A 24,343-nucleotide genomic window follows, 5' to 3' on the forward strand; every position below is an offset into this window, starting at 1 on the left:
TGACTGTCATCTGGGCCGTGGAGCTGACCCACCTGTGGCGCAGGGGCCCTGGCTGCCGTTGGACCCTGGGTGGGTGCAGGGTGCGGCTCCTGGAACCACGTGCAAATGAGTGTGTGTATAAACATTTACTTGGTGATGGGGGACAGGGGAGCGCACAGCTTCCGTTAGACCTCCCAGAGGTCTGAGACCAGGAAGTTCTGAGCTTCTGGTCTGCCTACACAAGACAGACTCCCTCCACCCAGGGGTGCCCAAACCCTCTAGGTTGGAAATGGCCAGGGACCCAGGCAGGCAGAGGGGTGGTCAGACACGGGGGTCTGCTCACATGCCCTCTGGCCTGCCTGAGGCGAGGGGCTACTGTGGGGGCTGGCTGCCCGTGTCCCTGGCTGGTGGCCCTGGCTCCGTCCAGCTAAAGACGAGCTCTGATATGGACATCACCCTGAACCTGCCTGGGGTGGGGTCGAGTTGCAGGGCCGGGGGGAGCGGCGGGAGATGGCTTAATTCAGGGAACATTTCAGGGACTCTGGAGTCAGGCTGCCCAAGTTCCTTCATTCCAAGTTGGGCGAACTTGGGCGAGTGGCTGAATGGCCTGGAGCCTCAGTGGCTCCAGGTGAGGAAGGAGGCGGTGAAAACGAACCCTCAGGTGGTTGTGAAGATTGACAGCGAGGCTGCATGTAAGTGTCTGCAGGTGTGCGGTGAGCGCTTAGCGGTGTCTTTGTGGGAACGGCAAGTGGGAGGTCCCGGGCTGGCGCCAGAAGCCCTCGGGTCTGGGCAGCCCTGCCGGGCCCCCTCCGGCCGCGCCTCGTTGCCTTAGCCATGACTGTGGCCCACGGATTCCTTACCCGTCAAACGCCACCAGGGAGAATCTGGACTCGTCAGACTGTGATGGAGAGAGGGCCTCGGAGTGAGCTGGGGGCAACAGCGTGAGACCCCACCCTGCACGGTATCTGCCGGATGGTTCCCCGCCTGGGCCTGGCCGGGTCAGGCATGGAACAGAGTGTGTGTGTGTGTGCGCGCGCGCGCGTGCGTGCGTGTGTGTGTGCGTGTGTGTGTGTGTTTGGGGAGGGGGATACTGACAAAGCTGGCCTGACCTCACCCTCTTCTGCTGGGTGCCAGTGGCGCGGACTGCCAGGAATTGTCCGGCGGTGGTTGTAAAGGAGCCAGCATGGGGCGGGGGGTACAGGGGGTGCAGACAGGCCCTTTTCTGGCTGGCTCTGCCCACACCTGACACCAACCCGGAATAGCTCTCTCCCTCCGCTGGGGACATGGCCCTGCTTTTAGCAGCTTGTAAAACCACCCTGCTGTGGGGATGGGTATTTCAGGAAGCCCAGGACAATATTAACCCATCAGGGTGATGGAATGGGTACTGAGCATGTGTGTGTGTGTGTGTGTGGCCTGGAGCCTGGGGGCACACAGCCTTCCCTGTCGGGGTTGGGAGAAGGTCCGCTGGATTGGAGGCTGGCGGACAGCATCCTTGCCCTGCCTACCCTGGCTGGGCCGGCGACTCCTGGCTTCCCGCCTGTAGGGTACTGTGTGACCGTCTTTGCTGTCTGATGTGCTGGGTTGTGATCACTCCAGGTTGGCAGGAGTAAAGACAGCTCCTGGGTGCAGGGATGCATGCTTGCTTATGGCAGAGGTAGGGATCGGGATGGGAGTGGAATCTTCTAGGGTGTGTTGTCTATAATTCCAGTCTTTCTCGGATTCCTTCTGTGCAGCAGCGACTGGGCCAGGCAGGCTGCTGTGAAATATTTCCACCTGTTCTCAGTAACCAGTTTCTGTGCCCGTGTGGACAGCAGGAAAAGTTCTCAGCTCTGTGCCCACAACCTGTGTGACCTTGGGTGGATTACTCAAGGACGTGGAACCTCAGTTTCCTCATCTGTTAAATGGGAACAATAATAGGATATCAGCGCTTTAAGTTTCAGGGAGAATTAAGTGACCGAGAGCATGCAGCACACTGAGAATCATGCCAGGCTTATTGTCAGCTGTGGTTTTTATTATTCAACCAGTCAATGAGCCGTGACCCAAAAAAGGAAGCAAAGGGACCAAACTGTCTGCTGTGTCTTGTGTCCCAGCCGTTGTGGACGCACCGTCTGTTTAACCCCTGGAGATCAGTGGCGTGGACTTCACTGTATAACTATGGAAACCAAAGCTCAGAGAGACAAACAGACTTGTCCAAAGTTACCCAGCTGGTCAGTGGTAGAGCTGGGCTTCAAACCCAGCTTCCTTAGGCCCTGTCTGTGCAGAGCTCAGGTCAGATGCCTTTTCTAGGAAATCCTGCCCTGCTCCCTTCGGGGTGGGGAGGCTGGCCATCTTGCGGGACTTTTCGGCTCTCCTCTGAGCAATGGCTGTCCTCATCTGGGAGGCTGCTAGCGCAACATTGCCTCCAATGATTCGGAGCCTGTCAAAAATCGTGGTACCCTGCTAGGGTTGTCAGGACGATTCCCCAGCCCAGGAGCGCAGTGGCAGGTGGCCCGCTCCAGGATTTATGGCCCTGAGCCTGGGCAGGGGAGCCTGGAGGCTAAGCTTACCAGGAGTCAGCATCATATTTATAGCAGGAGATCGCCTGCACCGAGAACTGCCATCCTGTCACCGGGTCCAGTGAAGGTGCTTCCCCTAAAGTCGCCTGGCTTCCAGACTTGGCTCTGCTCCTTGGCGACACGGAGGGCTGGATGGGTCACTTCCACCCTGCGGTCCAGCTTCCTTATCCGTACAGTGGGGCCTTGCCACGTCCCTCACTGGAGACAGTGTGTGTAGGTGCCATCACGGGCCTGAGTAGAGGGGCTCCTCACATCCTGGGTCTGCTGCTTGGCTTTCCCTACCTCTGAGCTTGCGGTACCTCTGACCTCTCAGCTCTGGAGCTCCACAGGAAGAGAGTCCAGCCCCTGTGCCGTCCGATCCTCCCATGTTTGGGAAAGTTTCCAGCAAAGCAGCTTTCTAATTCCAAGCACCAAAGAACAGGCCACTGGATTCGCATCAGAGCGCCCGAATGCAGGTCCATCAGAGCCTAGGGCTTGAATCCCTGCTCTGCCGTTCCCGGGCTCTGTGGCTTTGGGCAAATCAGTTAACCTCTCTGAGCCTCAGTGACGGGTGGACATTTGTCCTGCCCTGGAGGCTGTGACAAGGATGGACACTCCTAACCCAAGGAAGCGCTCAGCCAGTAAAGTGACCTTCTTCCTCTTCCTGTAAAACCTTCCATCGATCCCACTGCCCACCCACCCCAGCCGCCACCCCTGGGGGCTGCAGTCACAGTGTTTGCACAGTGGGAAGGGTTTTTCTGGGGCAGGTGGTGGCTGATGTTGGGGTGGCCACCCCGTTTCTCACTCAGCTCCTGGCACCCCAGAGCCCGGAGACAACCTGCCTGAGCTTCCTGCTCCTGGTCATCACAGCAGGCCCCCTGCCAGGGAGCAGGGAGCCCCCACCTCCCTCCAAGTTACGGGCTGCATTTTGCTCTCCTCTGTGGTTACTGACCGGCCTCAGGGCCGGGGTCTGTGCCGAGCATCTCCACGAGGAGATAACAACAAAATGCTTTTACTATTCAGGCCCTGCTCTTGGAGAGGAAGGGTCTTCTCCAGGAGAGGGGGCTTGGCCCCAGGCCTCAGCATCTCTCTACCTGGCTCCCCTCCTGTCGGTGAGGGCTGCCCCCTCCCCCAGACAGGTCACTGGGCTCTGTTTTTACGGACAACAGGGAGCCAGCAAGGTCTTGAACCGGGGAGGCACCTGGATTGCTTCCGTGTAGGGGTGCAGGGTCAGGAGAGACTCCGGAGGCCAGGAGGCCCAGGATGAGTCTGGAGATGTAGGTCCTGAGCAGAGGGGGTGAGGCCCGCTGGGAGGAGAATGGGAGGATCTGGAAAGTGCTGGGGGAGGATGGGGGAGAAGGTAGGGGGTATGTTGAGGCCGGATGCTGCCTCTCCCGCTAGGCTGGTCGGGAGCCTGGGAGTGGGGTGGGGTGACCTGGCAAAGCCCCAGAGGTCAGTTTGTACATCCTGTTGGAGTCCCTAGAGGATGATTTCCAGGGTCAGGCAGACCTGCCCCCTGGACACAGGCGGGTCCTTCTCCTCTCTGACCGTCAGTTGGCTCATCTATAAGTGGAGGTGATGCCATGACCTCGGGGGGTGTTGTAGGGGTTAGATGAGATGTCACTCTCAAACTCCTGTGAACCGGGGGCCAGGCGAGGTATGGGTAGCAGCGACTCGACCCCAGGAATGAGCCTTTAACCCATGGCCCTTGGTTGTCCGGGTGCTGTGCTGGCAATAGCAAGAAGGGTTTAACCCGAGGAGCATCTGATCTGGCGCAGGAGGCTGGGGTCAGGGGAGAATGAGGACCTTCCAGATGATGCCCCATTACCAGCCCCCTCGGTTCCCAGCATCACGGTTCACACCACTCTCCCTGTCCACACTTCCCACCCATGGATCCCCATGTCATGGAGGGGCAAACTGAGGCCCAAGAGAAAGAAAGACTGGCTCAGGGTCCCTGGCTAGAGAGTGATGAGCCAGGACTCGATTCCCCAATGCAGGCCCCTTGGCACCTGTGTGCAGGCTTCACACCTTCCCTCCTGCTGCTTGGAGCAGGCCCGTCGTCCAGGCTGGTGGGGTCCTGCCTCCTCCAAGGACCCTTCCCTGGAATCTGAAGCCCCAGGGACCCTGCACCCCTGGAGGGCCCCACCCCAACCCACCATCTCTTCCTCTTATTGAAACAGCTTGACCAGGGCCAACCTGGACACCACTGTCCCGCTCATAGCACCTTGGGTGGTAGGAGATGTGTTGCGAGCTCATTGCTGTGTGACCTAGACAAGCCTCCTTCCCTTTCTGGTCTCAGGGTTTTTTTCAGTCTGCCTTTATCCCCATAGAATCCTACAGGTGAGCACACAGCTCTCATGTGTGTCCCGTGTTGGGACATCAAGCAGGGCTCAGGAGCCCTGCCACCTCTGCGTCAGCCCTTACCCCTGCCCGAGAATCTCCGAGCAGCTCATGAATAAATCGACGTGGCTCCTGTCCCCACTCCAGCCTCTTGAAGTGCCCCCGGGAGCTTTTACACTCATGACAAGAAATACAGCTTAGAAGCCATTAGGAATTCCTCCTGGAAATAAAATATCCACTTCTGTTCTTTTAAAGTATTGGGTCCATTCTGAATGAGCATCCTTGAGATAGCAAGATACATTTTAAATAGTTTCAATATTTATTTTTAAATGACCCAAGGCTGTTGGTCTCTGCTTTTTTTTTTTTTTTTTTTTTTTTGAAACTATGCAGGGAAAATAAAGAACAGAAACTGGTAGCTGAGACGGGCTGAAGGTATCTGTTATTATCCGTACCTGTGTGTGCTTAGTCACTTCAGTTGTGTCTGACTCTGCGACTTAGCACGCAGGAAGATACAAATAATAACATATCTTTGGCCCATCTCAGTCACCAGTTTCTGTATCTATTGATCTCCAGTTTTTGCATTGGTCAAGACAGCCGCTTTTGGTTTGTACTGACTCTATCACTCCGGACAGGCTTGTATACTATGATAAAAACACAAATCGCAGTGGCTTAAAGCAACAAAGATGTATTCCTCACTCATGCAAAGTTTACTGCAGGTCTGGTGACTCTCCAGGGCAGGTCACCTATGTGTTGGCTTGGCAGGTGTGATGCCTCCATAGGGACCCAGATTTCCCATCATAAGGCAGATAAAGCAAGGGGCGGAGGCATCACACTGGCAGTTAAACGCGCCCACCTAGAAGTGATCAATATGATCTCTCTACTGGCATTTCATTGGCTTAAGCAAGTCCTATGGCCACACCCAAAGGCAAGAGGGCAGGTACAGAGCTCCATTAGGGAATGGATTAGTAATATCTGCACCCCATTAACTTTTTTCCCAACTGACTTTTTAAAAAATTTCCCTCGTTCTTTTTAAATTTAGTTTTTTTTAATTGGCATATAATTGCTTTACACGTTCAGGTGACCTAGTAGGAAAAGAATCTAGCTGCCAAGCAGGAGATGCGGGTTTGATCCCTGGGTCAGGAAGATCCTCTAGAGAAGGAAATGGCAACCCACTCTAGTATTCTTGCCAGGAGAATCCCATGGACAGAGGAGCCTGGTGGGCTATACTCCAGGAGACCTCAGAAGAGTCAGACACGACTTAGAGGCTGAACAACAACAACAAGAATTGCTTTATAATATTCTGTTAGTTTCTGCTGTACAACAGCATGAATCAGCGACAGGTATACATATATCCCCTCCCTCCTGAGCCTCCCTTCCACCACCCCCAAATGACTTTTTAAACAATAGCCTATTTTAATTATAAAATGCTCAGAGCATATCTTATGCACTATGGTCAATAAGCCTCTGAAATGTATAAGTCTTTTTTGATAAGCAGATCTCAAAACCAGAGGCAAGATTTCTCAAAACACGTTCTCTCCCTCAGATCTGAACTTGCCTTTAAAAGTCCAAAAATAAATTTCTGAAAGATCTGGTCACAGCATCAGCGAGGAAAAGCAGAAGCAAGAGAAATGTTTAGCTGCTTGTTGCCAAAAACTCTCTTGATTTATTATTCCCTTAGGCACAAAAGAGGGAGCTGGGATGGATAGTCCATGAGCCAGTTTAATCACTGAGACTGTCGGATAAAAACATAGGATGTGATTTTAGAAGGAAATGGTTGTGGAAATATATTGGAAAATAAAAATTGTGAGTCTGTACTTCATCCTTCTCGGTCAGACCCTGTTTCCTTGATTCTGCGACATCACCAAATAAACACAGCATCGTCGGTTTAGTTATGCGCTTTCCCACCAGACTTGAGTATGTTGCTGCTGTTTAGTCACTAAATCGTGTCCGACTCTTTGTGACCCCGTGGACTGTAGCCCGCCAGGCTCCTCTGTCCATGGGATTCTCCAGGCAAGAAGACGAGTGCGTTGCCACTTCCTTCTCCAGGGCGTCTTCCTGACCTAGGGATTGAACGTGCATCTCCTGCGTTGGCAGGTGGGTTCTTTACCGCTGAGCCACCTGGAGAAGCCCTTCAATAGTGTACAACTAAGCAAATTTAAATAAAAACATGCAGCCTAACAGAGGTCTGTGGCAAGGAACAGCACACACTGTTATGCATGATGAGATCAGACCTGGTTTAAAAATAATGTTTGCAGAGACTGGAGGTGGTCCGAGCCCTTTTCCAGAAGTTGATGATATCACCCAAATCGAAGACTTAAAACCGTAGTTTGAGGTCGTTGGACTCCATGTTGAGGTGCGGACGCTCTTCCAGTTCTGGGCCCCACATTTCAATGTCTAAGCCAAACTGTTTAGAGTACTCTCTACCAGGTTTAAACACTTTTCTAGGAATCCTGCCTCATTTATTTCAGGTGGAAAAACATGTCAAAGCACTGGTGCGTTTGCTGAAAATACCCTTCCTGCCACTTCTCGCTGGAGGGGTGAGCTCACGGTCTGAGTGGACCCCGATTCATATGTCCCGCCAGGTGCTGTGGTGGAAGTGGAGAATTGGGTCTCCTCCCACAGACTTGCCTTCAACAACCCACTTCAGTTTCATCCTCCATGGTGCTACTAGGCTCAGGTTATGAGAGCAGGACAGGAGAATGTATACATTAGGCACTACATAAATGCTGCCTCCCCTTCTCCTAGGTCCTTTCACATACCTAATTCTGTATGATTCTCCTTATAACTCTATGTGGTAAATACTGTTGCTCCATTTTACAGATGAGCAAACTGAGGTTTAGAGACATTGAATGACTTGCCCCAGAGCACATAGTGGGGGAGATGGAGCCAGGATGCAGGTGTGCTGGCCACATCTGGGGCTCCTCTTTTGCACCGAGCAGGCTTACAGCCTGAGGGGGGCCTGGAGGCCTTCAGTCCTTCCCAAAGAAGGCCAGTAGATCAGGGAGCAGGCCTGGAAGAAGGGCTTTTATCAGGAGACAAGACAGCAGATGAGATTCCCTCTAAATCTCTTTGGAAGGCACGGGTCTGCCAGGAAGAGCACTGGGGTTGAAGAGTGAACACCTGGACCTGAGCTCGGTCCTGACACTAAAGTGCTCAGTGGCCTCCAGCAAGCCCTTTGCTCTTGCTAGAGAGCTTCCCATGAGAGTCTAGGCCCGGGAGTGTCCCATGAGATAGTCTTTCCTGTAGCAGAATCTTAGGATGCTCAAGGAGCCCTGAACGGCTCAGTGTCTCTCTGGAGCGGTTTCCCACTCACTCGGTGACGGTGAGCCAAGCGCGGGCCCCTGGCTCTGCCCCTGGACCAGGCTGGGCTCAGCCACATCCTCCATGGCCAGGGCTACACTGCATCCTCAAACTGCTGTTGGTGGGTGCTCTGGGCACCTTCATGCCCAAGAAGTGTGGCTGAGGCTGGAACAGGGCCTGGACTGTGGCCACACCCCTTGGCCACCCCAGCCTTCCCCAGTTCCTCCCAGAGAGAAGCACCAAAGACCACGGGCCCCGGCTTACTGAGCATCGGCCGTGTGTCCTGCCCTGGGTGGCTCCCTCCCACTTGCACTTGCTACCCCATCGCAGCTCTGCGAGGGACACTGAGCCCCTCTCACAGGCCTGGACACCGCTGGGTGATGGACTGCCACTGAGTTCCAACCCGGAACGGGGAAGCCTGCCTAGCCGATGCACCTTCCTGACATCTGGGAGCGCTGTCCAGTGTCCAGGAGGAAATCCAGCACTCAGCGGTGTGGGAGGCACACACAGGGGGCAAACACAGGGCTTTTGCGGCACGCCCATCCCGCAGCCTCCAAGGCATTCCTTCCCTTTTCTTTCCATCTGGAAACTTGTTGAGAGAGGAGGAGTCTCAGCCGTGACTCCAACCCAGGAGGCAAAGTGCTATAAATAGGTTCCATCAGGACTTGTAGCTGAGCCATCAAGAGACTGTTTGAGTCCTGGGTGCCTGGGGGGAGCCCCACTCACCTTTGATCAACATCCACTAGGGCACACCTGGGGGAGGAGTAGACATAGCCGGATTTCTCTGTCTTGTGGGGTCTGGGGGCAGCCTTCGCCCAGAAGAGCAGGAGAGCACGTCATTGCTCAGAGCACACGGGTGTCCAGGCCCCCTGGTGTCCTGCCCTGAACCTGTGGGATCAGCTAGGGGGGGGGGGGTCAGTCCCCCAGGGAAGTTGAGCTCAGGCCCCTCTGAGTCTCACAGGATGGCCGGAGGGTAGAACCAGTGACTTTCAGAGCTGCAGGCTCTGTGGAGAGTCCTGGGCCATCACTTTTTAAATTTTTTGTTAACAGCCTTATTGAGATGTAATTTACATACCATACAACTCACTCATTTGACCTGAATTTTATAACCATTTCCACAATCGATTTTAGAACATTTTTATCACTTCCTGGTGACAAAGAAACCCCTGGGCTTCCCTGATGGCTCAGGGATAAAGAACCCACCTGCCAATGCAGGAGATGAGGGTTCGATCCCTGGATCAGGAAGATCCCCTGGAGAAGGAAATGGTAACCCACTCTAGTATTCTTGCCTGGGAAATCCCATGGACAGAGGAGCCTGGTGGGCTATGGTCCATGGGATCAAAAAGAGTCAGACACGACTTAAGTACTAAATAACAATCAAAGAAACCTCTAACCCGTTAGCAGTCAACCCCCAGCCCCTGGCAACCACTACTCTACTTTCCGGCTCTATTGATTTGCCGATTCTGGACATTCCACGTAAGGGGGATCATACGATATGTGTCCTTCTGTGATCAGCTGCTCTCTCAGCATCACGCTTTTGGGTTCGCTCATGTCTGGACGCGTGTCAGTGCCCTATTCCCTTCTGTGGACAAATCTTCCACTGTGCGGGTCTAGACCTCACTCTATTCGTCTTGTCTCTACTTTTTGGCTATTACAGATAATTCTGCTGTGAATGGTTGTGCACGAGTGTCTACGTGGACATAGGTCTTTGTCTCTCCTGGGTTGTTACACACGTGGAAGTGGAATTCCTGGAACCGCATTTGACTTTTTGAAAAAAAAAGACCAGAATATTTTCCAAAGAGACTGCTCTAGGGGTGCATCGGTGGTGGAGCCTTTGACTGCAAAGAGGTGGCACTGTATACACCCCCACCTGCAGTGTATGAGGGTCCCGATTGCCCCACATCCTTCTGGAACTTGTTATGATCTTTTTAAAGAGATTTCACCACTTCTGCTTCGTTCATCATTTTTCTAACGGTTATTTTTGTTTCCTGTCGGCCGTGCTGGGTCTTCGCTGCTGAGCGGGCTCTCACCGTGGCGAGCAGCGGCTGCTCTGTAGCTGCACGGGCTTCTCTCGTTGCAGAGCACAGACTCTGGGGCACGCGGGCTGCAGGCGTCACAGCTCCTGGGCTCTGCAGCACAGACGCGGTAGCTGTGCACATAGGCTTTGTTGCCCTGGGGCGTGTGGGATCTTCCTGGATCAGACCCACATCTTCTGCATTGGCAGGTGGCTTCTTTACCACTGAGCCACCAGGGAAGCCCTGTTACGATCTTTCTGATTCCAGCCATCCCCGTGGGTGTGAAATGGTGCCTCACTATGGATTTTTTAAAAATATTTTATTTTATTTATTTATATTTGTCTGTCAGGTTTCACTTGCAGCACACAGGCTCAGTTGCCCTGTGGCAGGTAGGAGCTTAGTTCCCCGACCACGGTTCGAACCTGCTTCCCCTGCCTTGTAGGCAGATTCTTAACCAGTGGACCACCAGGGAAGTCCCTCATGGTGGTTTTGGTTTGCTTTTCCCTGGTGACTAATGGTGTTGAGCATCTTTTCCCATGCTTCTTGGCCATCACCACTCGGCTCTGAGACATTATGCCTCAGTTTCCTCATCTGTAAAATGGGCATAATGACAGAAGGACCTGCCTCCCAGGCTGTGGTGAGGATTTAGTGAGATAATTCCAGGGTCCTGGTGCAGAGAAGCTGCCAGCAAACATTGCTTGAAGCTGCAGACTGGGCTCCGAGCCTTTCCTCTGAGGGCTGGTGTGGAGGAGGGACTGGGAGAAAGGTGGAAATCTGGAAGCTTCTGCAAGCTCCAAAGGAAAGGGACAAACATCATCAGAGAAGGTGCTGACTGGCCCTGCCCCAGCCCTGGATGATTTCCTGACCAGCTTTGAAGCTCTGCTCAGCTGGGCAGCCCAAGCAACCCGGCCGCGTCTATGCAGCCTGGTGAAATCCAGACGAGGCAGGTGTCCAGACCACATGCACAGTGAAGACAAGCTGGGCCTGTCATTCGGGTTTCTGGGGGGGGGGGCACCTGTGGTTTTTCTTATCGTGAGTTATTTGGCCTCCTCCCCTTGGCTGCTCACTGGGGGTGTGACGTCGCCCTTCCTGGACTTGCATGCTTGCGTCTGTCAATAGAGAACTCTGGAGCTGGGCCAGGAGTGTCCTCCCACGAGGTTGGGCGGGAGCCTGGGGCCTGGCGGAGGTGCCGATGGTCAGGCCGACTGTGTAGTGGAAACCTGAGCCAGGAGCCGGGCGGGAGGTGAGGGAAGGCAGTCAGATCCTCACGGGTGGAAAACAAATGCACTTCCGGACAGCAAGCTCATTAGGCTGCCCCGGAGGGAACAATCAAGTTCTCTTCTGGAGCCCACCCTGGAATGTTCAATTGAGTCGACTGTCTGGGAAGGGCGGGTCATATCCCCAGGGGACCCCAGGCCCTGGGGCTGGGGTGGATGCTGCAGCTGGCAGGGGTCCCAGGTGTTTCCTGGTGCTGCCGCTGGGTCCACAGTCACGTGGGGCACAGGTGGGAGGCAGGGACAGGGAATCAGGCTGGCCCTGGCATGTGAGCTCTGCCACCTGGTGCTGTGCGGTCTTTAAAAGTCATATAATCTCCCCGGACCTTTGTCTCCTCATGTGCAAAACAAGGCTGATGATACATTATAGCAGGGGTCCCCGACCTCTGGGATCTAATGCCTGATGATCTGAGGTGGAGCTGATGTAATAATAATATAAATAAAATGCGCAATAAATGTAATGCGCTTAAATCATCCCCAAACCATCCCCACCCCACTTTGTTGTTGTTCAGTCGCTAGGTTGTGTCCAAATCTTTGTAACCCCGTGGACAGCAGCACACCAGGCTTCCCTGTCCTTCACCATCTCCCGGAGTTTGCTCAAACTCATGTCCATTGAGTCAGTGATGCCATCCAACCATTTCATCCTCTGTCTCCCACTTCTCCTCCTGCCTTCAATCTTTCTCTGCATCAGGGTCTTTCCCAATGAGTCAGCTCTTCGCATCAGGTGGCCAAAGTATTGGAGCTTCAGCTTCAGTATCAATCCTTCCAATGAATATTCAGGGTTGATTACGTTTAGGGTTGACTAGGTTGATCTCCTTGGTTTGTGGAAAAATTGTCTTCCACCAATCTGATCCCTGGTGCCTGAAAGGTTGGGGACCACTGCCTTATAGGATGGCTGCTAAGTGTGAATGAAACAGTACGCGTGGTCAAGGGCAGAGTGGGGGAATTCTATCAGACAGAAGCAGAGCTTCTAGCCTATGCACGTGGCTTACTGGGAGAGGAGCTTAGGGGAAGGCAGTAAGGAGGGAGGGAAAGGGGGTAGGGTATCCGGTGATGTCTAGCCTTCTTTTTTAAAGTAACAGTTTAATAAAATAAACAGCAATAATTAATACAAACTGTCAACTCCATGGGCGGACTTTGGAGAGAAACACATCTGGCTTTCTTTCGTTTGTTGTCTGCCACTCCAGTGCAGGCTGCGACCACGCCTTCTCTGTGCCTGATCAGTAAATGTTTGTTGAATGACTGACTGATCAAATATTGCTGCTGCCTCTCCTTCTGTGTCGGGTCACCCAGGACCTTCCACGTAGCCTGGTCCTGTGAAAGCTCTGGGGTACACGCTGCACCATGAAGTCTGAGACAAGAGGGCCTGGCTTTTGCACCCCAGCCCCAGTGAGTCAGGTTGAAACCAGGTAACTCAGGTTGGGACGTGAACCCACCCAGCCTAGACTCATGGCCCCATCATTTCCATCTCTGCCTCTGCAGCCACGTTGCCCACTTTGTGCATCAAAGTGCTGCCTGCTTCCCTCTTATAAGTATGCCTGCGGTGGCGTTAGGGCCCCGCTGTGATCCAGTATAACCTCCCCGTCTTGAGATCCTTCATTTAATCACAACTGCGAAGACCCTTTTCCCATATGTGTGTGCGTGTGTGTGTTAGTTGCTCACACACACAAGAGTCGTTGTATCTGACTCTCTGTGACTCCATGGACTGTAGCCTGCCAGGCGCCTCTATCTGTGGGGTTTCCCAGGCAAGGATACTGGAGTGCATTGCCATTCCCTTCTCCAGGGAATCTTCCCGACCCAGGGATCAAACCCAGGTCTCCTGCATTGCAGGGAGATGCTTTCCCGTCTGAGCCACCAGGGAAGCCCTTTTCATATAGAGTATTCAAAAGGTCCAGGGATTGGGGTCTGGTATCTTTGAGGTCCGCTTCATCTTCAGCCCACTACAAGCACCAGCATCAGATTCCTCAGAGAAGCTTGTAGCGCCAGCCGGCATCCTCCTTGCCTGTAACCTCCCTGCCTGTGTCCCTCCCTCCTGTTCCCCTCTGCTCCCTGCCTGCCCCTCTCTGTGTGCTTCAGGCTTTTCTCTTTTATGGAGAGGGAAGTTTCGGGCCTTAGACACTCTAAATCTTTCTATGAAAGCTCCAAGTCTTTTCTCTCCAGACGACTCAGTCTGGGCTGAGCATTCCCGCAAACTCTGGCCTCGGTGCAGGCCATGAGGCCCTAAGCCACGGCCACTGAAAGTCCCATAGCAGCTGGGGCAGGGGGCAGGGGAGGAGACGCCCTGCTCAGCCACTGGTGATTGGTTTAGAGAATGTGCTGGACAGGAGTTGATTCCCATGCCTTCCGTCTTCCGGGCCTCAGTTTCCCTGCCTGTGAAATGAACCAATCTGGAGCCAGTGTCTCTAAAGAACTTCCAGTGAAACACCAGGATCTATGAAGAAGAATTTTAAAAGAAAAGAAAAAGAAATTATGTAAGCCATTGTTTACTTAGCTGCCAGTCGTGTCCTGGGCACCAGCTCTCAGCCAGGCCACTGTTGGGTCCTGGGACACAGAGGGCTCTCTGTCACAGCTGGGCAGGAAGACAACTGAGAAGAAGGACTCTGAGAGCCCAGAGAGCCACCTGCTGTGACTCCAAGTTATGAGGGATAGTCAGGGAAGACTTCCTGGGGGAGGTGACTCTGAGCTGGGTCTTGAGGGACTAGTGGGAGGTGGTAAGAGAGGGCAGTGTCCTCCAGATCAGGGGGTCAAGAAAGCATGACCATCCAGGCTTGGGGTTGAGGCCCTAGGGTGCTGGAGATAGCCTCACATGTGGGTCTTCCTATTACAAAGTGAGTCCTTGAATCAAGGCCTGCTATATGGAAGGTCCTGGGTGACCTGGCACAGAAGCAGAGGCGGCAGCAGCATTTGGTCAATCAGTCATTTGACAAACATTGGTTGATCAGCTATAAAGCACGTGTGGTCCCTGCCCTCCCAGGACTGACACTGCCGTGTACAGAAAATGAACAAAATAAACAGCCAAAGGATGTACAGTGGTGACCAGAGTGATACAGCTGGAGGGCAGTGACTCAGGGCAGAGAGAGAGCACTCTCTCACTGCAGAGAGAGAGGTCAGGAAGGTCTTTCTAAGAAGGTGACAACTGAGAAGAACCTGGGGGCCTTGAAGGGTGAACCTAGAAATATCTGAAGGAAGGGAGTTCCTGGCAGAAGAAACCACAGGGGCAAAGGCCCTGGGTTGGGGATGCCTGACTTTTACAAAGAACACCAGCGAGGGTGCTTCGGGCAGAGTGAAAAGGACATGGGGGGAGATGGGCCGGGGGGGTGGGACAGGAAGGTGGTAGAGGACCTTTTTGCAGCCCAAGGGGGATCCTTGGCTTTGACCCTCAGTGAGATGGGAGCCGCGAAAGTGTTGAGAGCAGAGGAGTGGCGGGACCTCACCCGGGTTTTACAAGCAAGCGGCAGCAGGTGGAGATGTTAATTTCCAGTGATTCCGAGCATCAGAAGATAAGAGGTGTCAAAGCCAAGGCCTTCTGCCAGCCTAGGCTGGAGTTGTTAATCACTGTGTCCCAGATGGAGCTGCTCCTGAGGCACTCCTGATGGAACCCGTAAGTGGCTGAGGTTTAAAATGCCATCGGCCGGCTCTTAGCTCAAACGCTCTGGGAGCATTGAGCCCTCTGCCTAGAGACAGCACAGGCAGCAAGCCCCAGGAGACACATTTCTGCTTCTGTGCCCAGAAAGACACTCCAAGTTCCAAGTCCTTGTCCCTGGACTCCCCAGGGACACGCGCACAGTGCATACACGCGCAGGCCCTCCCTCGTGACTCCTGTGACCAACACCGGGGCTACCGGATAGAACTCATGTGTCCCCTTCAATGTGAATTTTAGATCAACAGCGGGTAATTCTTCAAGTCCACCTAGGGGCTTCCCAGGTGGCCCAGATGGTAAAGAATCTGCCTGCAGTGCAGGAGACCCGGGTTTGATCCCTGGGTTGGGAAGATCCCTCCCTGGAGAAGGGAATGGCAACCCACTCCAGTATTCTCGCCTGGAGAATTCCATGGACAGAGGAGCCTGGTAGGCTACAGTCCATAGGGTAGTAAAGAGTCAGACATGACTAACACACACACACACACAGAACCCCAGTAGGGCTCCTTATCAACAACCAGAGTACCCCCCAGGAATATCTCCCGTGATGACCACCCTGCACCTCCCAGGCTCACAGGACTGAGGACCCAGCTGGTCTGGACTTTCACCCCCAGAACATCCCTGAGCCCTGTGGTTGGAGCCTGAGAGGGTAAGGGTGAGGGTCTCAAAGGTCAGGCTTGCAACAGCAGAGAGGGTCCCAGGCGCAGACACAGGGCTGGGAGGGGGGCATTGTCCCAGGGAAGCAGCGCCTGCTTCAGGGTCTAGCGATTCCTTGCTGCCTCTCTGGGCCTCCAGAGCCCAGATCCTTTTGGCTGATGAACCGCAGCTTGTCAAGAGCAATTACCCCCCTTGGTCTCGTTGCCCCCTTTAAGAAAGTGATTTATGACTCTGCGAAAATGGGGCTGGTGGGAGGCGATGCGCAGGGGGGCTGACTCCAGGAAGAATCAGCTGCTACCTTTTAAAATTTGTATTAAAAATGCACACTTTTCTCTTTTATTTTTTAAAAGTGTGATAACACATTTACAGGAGACTTGCAAAATACAAAACAAAGTTACACATAGCCCAACTATATATTACAGCTCTTTTTTAAAATAGATAAATTAAGATGTTTAGTTGGGGTTTCAATATCAACCACTCAAAAATTAGTAGAATGAATATACAGAAAAGTAGAAGGATATAGCAGAATGGAAAAGCACCATGAACCAACTCAACATAATGAAGATTTATGTAATCTTCACACAACAGTAGGATGCAAATTCTATTCAAGTTCCCATTGACTGTAAAGCCAGGAGACACTGGAACATACCCAGGGAGATACAACGAGGTGCAGAGAAATCCATGGTCTAAAGGCACGGAAGTCACAGAGTCTGTTCTCGTATCGCTGCCGAATTATGTTAGAAATGAATATCAAAAGATATTTGAAAATAACCCACATGTTTTCAAGAGCAATGTGACATTTACTAAGAGAGATCGTTGACTAAAAAAATGCACATTTTGAAACAGCAGTTTTTTTAAAGTAGTGAAGCTTGAGTTAGGAAATAAACCCATACAGTTCAGTATGGATAATGGACGAAATACTGCAGGAAGCTGAAAGGCAGCATTGTGGGGAAGAGCACTCCCTGGGTGGGAGGTAGCCCCACTGTGACTCCCTGCCCAGTGCCAGCCCTGGCTGAGCCTCAGCTTCCCCATCTGTAACTCGGGGCTCATCTTGGGATGACTGAAGAAGAGGCCAGGAAGGCGGCGCAGTGAGCCCCACCTGCACCGGTGGGGGGGGGGGCAGCTCCTGCCTGGTGAGTCCTTGACCCCCGTGCTATTGCCCCACCCCTCCCTGCCCTTTCCAAGCGGCCACCTGTTGTCTCATCCCAGGGAGCTGGGGCCCCATCAGCAAGTGAGCCCCTGCAGAGAGAATTCCCCGTTGGAATTGAGGCTGAGCCCTTTGGCCAGGCACCCACTGACCCTCGCTGGTGGCCTGACGCTGCCGGCCCCACAGGGGCTCCCAGCCCAGGACTGCCAGCCCCCATCCCCTTGCATCCCAAGTGCCGCCAAGCAGATGGAACTCGCTGCACATGCCACGCCCTTTCTCTCCTCCAGGTCCTGACCCGCGCTGGTCCCTCTTCCTGGAATGCCTTATCATTCCCAGGCACGCCCTTCTTCCCTCCCACCTGCTCCTTCTCCGGCAGGAGGGGCCTCCCCTGGGTGCCTCCATCGCTCAGTGCTTTTCATCTTGAGGGCAGCGGTTACGTGCGAGTCCTCTTTATGCCCAGCACCTGGCATAGAGCGGATGCTCAACAAACTCTTTTCTTTTTTCCTAACGGAAGGATGTTGCCTTACAGAATTTTGTTGTTTTCCTCCAATAAACTGTCCTGTTATTTCTCTGATGCTGCTGACGCTCCTTGTTCCTCCAACAGCCCTTATGAAGCATTTAGGGCTGACAGCTATCTGCGAGGCCTTCAACCCTGTCATCTTTTCTCTGCAACACTGTGGTGGTGGTTGTGTAGTTGCTAAGTCATGTCCGACTCTTGCGACCCCAGGGACTGTAGCCCGCCAGGTTCCTCTGTCCTTGGGATTCTCCAGGCAAGACTACTGGAGTGGGTTGCCATTTCCTTTACCAGGGGATCTTCCCGACCCAGGGACTGAACCCACGAGACTCCTGCATTGGCAGATGGGTTCTTTACCACTGAGCCAGCCTTACAATCCTGTTCAGTTCAGTTCAGTTCCGTCACTGAGTCGTGTCCGACTCTTTGCGACCTCATGAATTGCAGCACGCCAGGCCTCCCTGTATATCACCAACTCCCGGAGTTCACTCAAACTCATGTCCATTGAGTCAGGGATGCCATCCAGCCATCTCATCCTCTGTAATCCCCTTCTCCTCCTGTTAGCTAGGTGTTATTATCACTTCCATTTTATGGACAAGAAAACTGAGGCTCAGAGGGTGTGGATCATCACATGGCTAGTCCAGGGAGGCATGAGGTTCAACTTCAGGGCTGCTGGGATGCATAGCCAGAGAGCTTTCCAACCAATGCCCCCCTCCTTTGAGACCCTCCTTGGTCCTGAGGGCTCATGGATAAATCCCTTCCCCTCTCTGGTCCTCAGTTTCCTGATGTGTAAAACAGGTGGAGCTACAGCGGGTGATATTAGGGAGTCTCACCAGTTGGGCTGGGGGCACAAGACATTGCCATGTTCTGCTTGGGTCCAGGTGTCCCTGGAGTGCCTGCCGATCTCCTGAAGATAATAATTTGTCCCAGTACGCAGTGACTTCTTGTGACATCACCTTGATTCGGCGTGGGTAGCAGGGTCATCAGTTTGGTGGGGTCTGTCGGAGCTGGGAGGGACCCATCTCCTAGCCTGGAAGGCCACCTCTCCACTCCTGCTCCCCCGCTGGTGACACTCAAGACACTTAGGGGCTGCGGGCATCCATTGAGCCAGGAGCTCCAGCAGACCCCTGGCCGGGGCTGTGATTCACTCTCAGGCCAGCTCCAGGCTGGCCCTCCAGGGCTCCCATTGGTGGCCTGGAATTTTTATTCTCTTGCCAATTTCTGCTTGATGCAAGAATCAAGTTAGACCCAGAGGTGTGGGTGGACAAGGCTCACTCATACATGAGTTCATCTCTTCCGAGTCTTATTTGGAGAACAAAATGAGTCAGCCTGGCACCCAGCATGGGGCAGGGAGCCCCAGCAAAGCCATCCACCAGCTGTGCGGTCTGAGCGAAACGGGTTCTTCACCTCGAATACGGGCCTCGAAGCACCGACCTTGAAAAGAGCGCCATGGGCTTCACAGGCTTCGTGTGAAGCCGGGTTCCTGGCAGGCAAGGCAGCCCTGCCCGAGCCCCCGTGGTGTGCAGGCACCCTCCCCGTGTGCCCATGCAGGGTTACAGGAGAGAACAGGTGGCCCCCAGGAAAAGCCGTAACTCTAGCCCTGTAATCCTGCTGACGGCTGGTCTGCCTTTCAGGAGAGGGAGGTCCTGCCTCCTGCGCTGGGCCAGGAACAACAGGCCATCGTGTTCTTCGGGGAAATCAAGACGGAGCGTAGAGGACGAGTCCAGTGTCCATGCCTTATCTTTCCTGGCAAAGCAGGGACCTCTGGGCCAGGTCCCTGCTGGCAAACAGAGCGAGGCGTGAATAATAGAAGAGCTGGCCTGGGCTCCCCGCCACCTGGGCTGTGTCGGGGAGCCGAGGGAAGACCCATGGGAGCTACGCAGCCTGGGGTGGTGTGGGAGCCCCAGAGGCCCAGGCGAGCTCGGGGCTGAGCTGATGCTGCTTTAGACAGGCCAGGTGTCACTGCGAAGCCCGGGTTTTCAGTCTTGGGTCTTACAAGCTGTGTGTCCTCGGGCAAGATGCCTAACCTCTCTGAGTCCTCATTGCCTTGTCTATGATATCCCTGTCTACCTCTTATGATCATCTCAGAGGCTCCAGAAGCAAGCCTGCAGAGTGCCTGGTACACCGTAGGTGTTTGGCAGTGGCAGCTATGGAAGAAAGCATTTAATAGGGCGGGGGCAGCAGAAAATGTTCTGTCACGGCTTCAGGCTGGGGGTGTGGTGCGGGGTCAGCCTCCTCCCCATCCTGGGGCCACTTCCCTCCTGGGAAACGGGGGGCCCCTCCTGGCCACCCCCCAAAGCTTGAGGACCTGCACTGGGGAACTCCATCCCTCACCCCCACGGGGCAGGGATGCGAAACTAAGATGCTTCTGGGTTTCTGAGAGGTGCAGGGGCTGCCTGGAGGAGGTGTGGCCTGAGGGAGGTGGGGCAGGAGCCTGGCCCCGGGTCCAGGCTGGCCCAGGGATGTGCTGTTTCACAGGGGACGGAACTGCAGCTTGGCGAACTCACAGGGGTGCCTGGGGGCAGCAGCAGCCTGCTACCCCGCAGCCCCTCTCCCAGCCATGATGAGCTCAGCAAGCGGGCAGCATCTTGACCTGGGATGGTTTTCAGTGAGTTGGAGCCTGGGCATGGAGTTATTCTGGTAGGGTCACCAGGTGCCAGCTGGGCGCCAGGCGGGTACAACAAGGACCTTCCATTGACCAATGCCAATCACCTGTGCTTTAGGGTGAATCTCAGTGTATGGAGGGGTCAGGCTAGGAACATGGACAAGGACAGGCATCGATGAACAGGGCCCACGCCAGGACCCACGCTGATAAATCCAAGTCACAGCAGGGGCAGCTGTGGCCCCACCCTGCCGACGCAGGGGTGTGGGCGGGGAGGGCTGGTGGTCAAGGCCACTCTGTCCTGCTCGGACGTGAGTCACCGCCTGGCTCGGAGCCCAGGACGCTGAGGGAGGCTCTGGGCGGAGTTCCCCACGGTGACCAGCCTCCGGGCTCCTTGGCATTCCTGGTGGGCTGCTGGTCCTTTGGGAACCTGAACTCAGATGACGAAGTGGACGGTGAGATGGTTTTGAGCTGCAGGAGGTTCTGAACACATCCTTAAATTCAGGGCCTTGACTCTCAGTGCCTCAAACCTACGGCCAGTGGTTCTCAAACTGTAGTCACCTCGAAGGAGGGCCTCGCTGAAGTCCTGCATTCCTGAGCCACACTCAGGGCCCTAGAATCTGCATTTGAAGCTTCCCCATGGGCCGTGTCCGGCCCCCTCTGGCATGCGGTGGCCCCCTCACGTCCACCTTCCCAGGCCCCCAACTGCACACGTCCTCACGCAGGCCTGCACCCCATCTGTGTGGACTCACTCCCACACAGACACAGACACGCACATGGACACCCAGGCTGGTTACCCAGTTCGCCGGGCCTGGTGCAGAATGAACGCGTGTGTCCCTGTTCAAGCATTATTAAGAATTTCAAGCAGAAGACTAAAGCAAGCACAGGGCCCTGGGTGACAGCATAGGGCACGTGCCAACAAAGGCAGCCCGGCAGGCTCTATGTGGTACACACTGGGGCCCTCCGGGGTGAACTCACCCCAGGGCACAGACGAATATACACTCATGGACACACATGCTCAGGTGCAGGGAGGCTTCCAAAATGACTTTTATTGGGATGAGGAAGTGTGCTGGTTAATGTTTAATAGCAAAATCAAAGTTGAGTCACATGTGAGTTGCTTGTAAGCAAGAAATGCCAGCCGGAATACGAAATGAATCACTGTCTTGGGGTTCGTGAGTAACATTCTAATTGGGTTGTGACTAGTTTGGGAAAATGTTTCAACTCTCCCACCCCAAATCTAAATTCAACTGGTGCTTAATTAAAGTTTCAAAGGCCACGAAGCTCCCTGAATACAATGTGAACTTACAGGAGTTTCATGAACAGATTTTCAACCAGACAAACTGCGATGAGCAGGGCTGCCCTGTCTTCCTAGGACTGAGAAGGGGTGGAAACTCATGTTTATTGAGCACCTACTATGTGCCAGCCCCTGTGCTCAGTGATGGGCCCGGTGCTTGGCATACAGTAGGTACTTAGTAAATGGTAGCTTACTGCTGTATTTCATCAGCGCCTCAGTTCAGTTCAGTTTAGCTGCTCAGTCATGTCCATCTCTTTGCGACCCCACATACTGCAGCACACCAGGCCTCCCTGTCCATCACCAACTTCCGGAGTCTACTCAAACTCATGTCCATTGAGTTGGTGATGCCATCCAACCATCTTGTCCTCTGTCGTCCCCTTCTCCTCCTGCCTTCAATCTTTCCCAGCATCAAGGTCTTTTCAAATGAGTCAGTTCTTCGCATCAGGTGACCAAAGGATTGGAGTTCCAGCTTTAACATCAGTCCCTCCAATCAACACTCAGGACTGATTTCCTTTAGGATGGAAATCAGCGCCGTCAGCGCCTAGGATGCACTAATCGTGTGCATGCTAAGTCGCTTCAGTCGTGTCTGCCTCTTTTCGGCCCTGTAGACTGTAGCTCTCCAGGTTCCTCTGTCCGTGGGATTCTGCAGGCAAGACTACTGGAGTGGATTGTCATTTCCTTCTCCAGGGGATCATTGCAACCGGGGATTGAACCCGCATCTCTTGCGTCTCCTGCATTGGCAGGTGCGTTCTTTACCACTAGCGCTACTGATGATAACACACACTTTATCTTGCAGACCACTAAGAAAGAGGAAACACTGCCATTCACACGCTGACCCCAGTCAAGACATTGATGGCAGGGCATGCTTCTTTCTCCAAGGTGCTTACATGGGAAAAGTGTGTTTCAGAGTCCATGGAAGGAAGGATTAACCTCCACAGTCAACAGATGGGAAGGACGGAGGCCCAGAAAGGATGGGAACCGGCCAGAGGGCATTTCAGGCTCTTGCTAGTCTGTGATCAGAGGCTTGGGAGGGCTTGGTCTCGGGTCCCACCTGCTGGGTATGCAGGGCTGCTCTGGGGAACGGAGACCTGCCTCAGTTTCCCCAAAATGCTGCTGGTGCACCCTGCTGTATGCAGCCTGGGGGCTTAGGCATTCCCTGTGTCGGAACCTCCCTTCTCTGCACCCCGCCCCCTTTGTTTTTGCCTTGGTTTAGGTTGCGGATGTTCTCTGCTGCAGAGGGACAGAGAGCATGTGTTTGCAAACTTGTTTGTCCTTCCTGAACTGTGGCACAGAAGGGGCAATTCATTAAGGTCATACGTGCAAGCTAAGTCTCTTCAGTCGGGTCCAACTCTATGTCACCCTATGGATTCCAGCCTGCCAGACTCTTCTGTCCGTGGGATTCTCCAGGCAAGAATACTGAAGTGTGTTGCCTTACCCTCCTCCAGGGATCTTCCCAACCCAGAGATCAAACCGGTGTCTCTTACGTCTCCTGCATTGGCAAGAGGGTTCTTTACCACCAGCGCCTCTTGGGACTCCCTCCTCCCCTCATTTGACCAAAGGCAGGCACAGTTGGAAGCATTTTCTTCAAAGCAAGCTTTAGCGACTGTAGTAATTTTGAGGACTGGGGGCCTGCCCTCAGCTTCCACAGCTCTTTCATGCAATAATTCATTACGGGAGGATTTTTCACAGACAGCCACTGGCCTTGGAAGGCAGCGAGCTCATGAATATGCATAGGCTTGTCCTCATGAATTATGCATTTGATACGGAGGTTTCCTAGGGAGGCTGAGGAGGCTGGGACTGGCTCAGTCCTGCCTTACTCCTGAGGACTTCTTATAAAGCACAGATTCCACCTCCCTCCCTCCCCATCACAATGAACTTGCAGAACGCCTCTCTAGCTCCATTAAAATACAACTCCTTGATTTTCACAGAGTCTAGAGTCATGCCTGTTGCTTCTCTGATGGCAAAATTGGCAGGTCTAGAGGGGCCATCAGGGTCAGAGCAGGCCTGCACTCGCCTGGGAGACTGCTTCAGGCCCATCCATCTTGGATTTTGAACGTGGACTTTTCTGGGGCCCCAGCAGCTGAGAAGCTGACGCCCGGATGTGCAATTTACCTGTAGTTTAAAGCGCTCAGGCTCCTCTGGGTCTGAGCGAGCTCAGGGCAGGTGGAACAAGCTTCACGCAACAAGCACTGAGCCAGGACTCAGGGTGGGCCCAGGTTTCCCCAGCAGGAAGGGGGAAAGGAGCTCTGCTTCCCCCAGTGCAGGCTGTCACGCTCAGAGGCCATCTCGGCCTCCCAAGACAATGTGGTGCACACGATGTGCACACACACCGTCAGGGCTGGGGTTTGAGGTGTGCTCCGCAGGGCCTGCTTGGCTGGGGGTCGCTTCTCCCTGGGGGACCCTCCCTCCTCCTGCCCAGCTGCTGCCAGACGTGCCCACTTCCTGCCCTCACTGAGCGCATGGTTTTCAGATGGTTCAGCAGCTCCTCACCAACCACAGCTCTGCTGGCCTTGCATGTCTGGGCCAGGAGGTTTCTCTTCTGAGTGATCATTCTGTGACTGCCAGCCCCTATCCTGCAGCACGGCCACCATGTGTGACCACTTCACCTTCCATTCATTTGAGCCTCCCAGCGGCCTGGGCGGGAACCTGGAGCACATTTTACGGTCCAGGCCTCAGACAGAGAGGGAAGGGCCTGTCCTGGGCCGCAGCTGGGAGTGGGCACTGCAGGTCTGGAGAATGCCTGCCCACACTCGGTCACTGCTTCCAGCCCAGCTGAGCCTCAGCCGTCTTCACGAGCTGCAGGGCCAGGGCCAACCCCTCAAAAGCACTATCATCGTTCATGGATCAGGAGCTAAGGGGCTGGGCTTAAACCACTCCAGATTTTCAAAAAGTCACCTTCCAAATGTGTATAAGAAATGAAATCAAGTACCGATGAACCTATGCGCAGAGCAGGAACAGGACACAGACATGGAGAATCAGCTCGTGGGCACAGTGGGGAAGGAGAGGGTGGGACGGGCTGAGAGAGCGGCCCTGAAACATACGTTACCATGTGC

The 24,343-nt window shown here is 54.0% G+C and overlaps 1 protein-coding gene across 2 annotated transcripts in view; it reads left to right on the forward strand.

The window, feature by feature from the left end:
* EML1 (echinoderm microtubule associated protein like 1) overlaps positions 1-24,343 on the forward strand; it is a 194,799-nt gene that overhangs the window by 459 nt on the left and 169,997 nt on the right. The window lies entirely within an intron of this gene.

Source organism: Capra hircus, chromosome 21 (assembly GCF_001704415.2).
Source record: "Capra hircus breed San Clemente chromosome 21, ASM170441v1, whole genome shotgun sequence".
NCBI classification, from domain to species: domain Eukaryota; kingdom Metazoa; phylum Chordata; class Mammalia; order Artiodactyla; family Bovidae; genus Capra; species Capra hircus.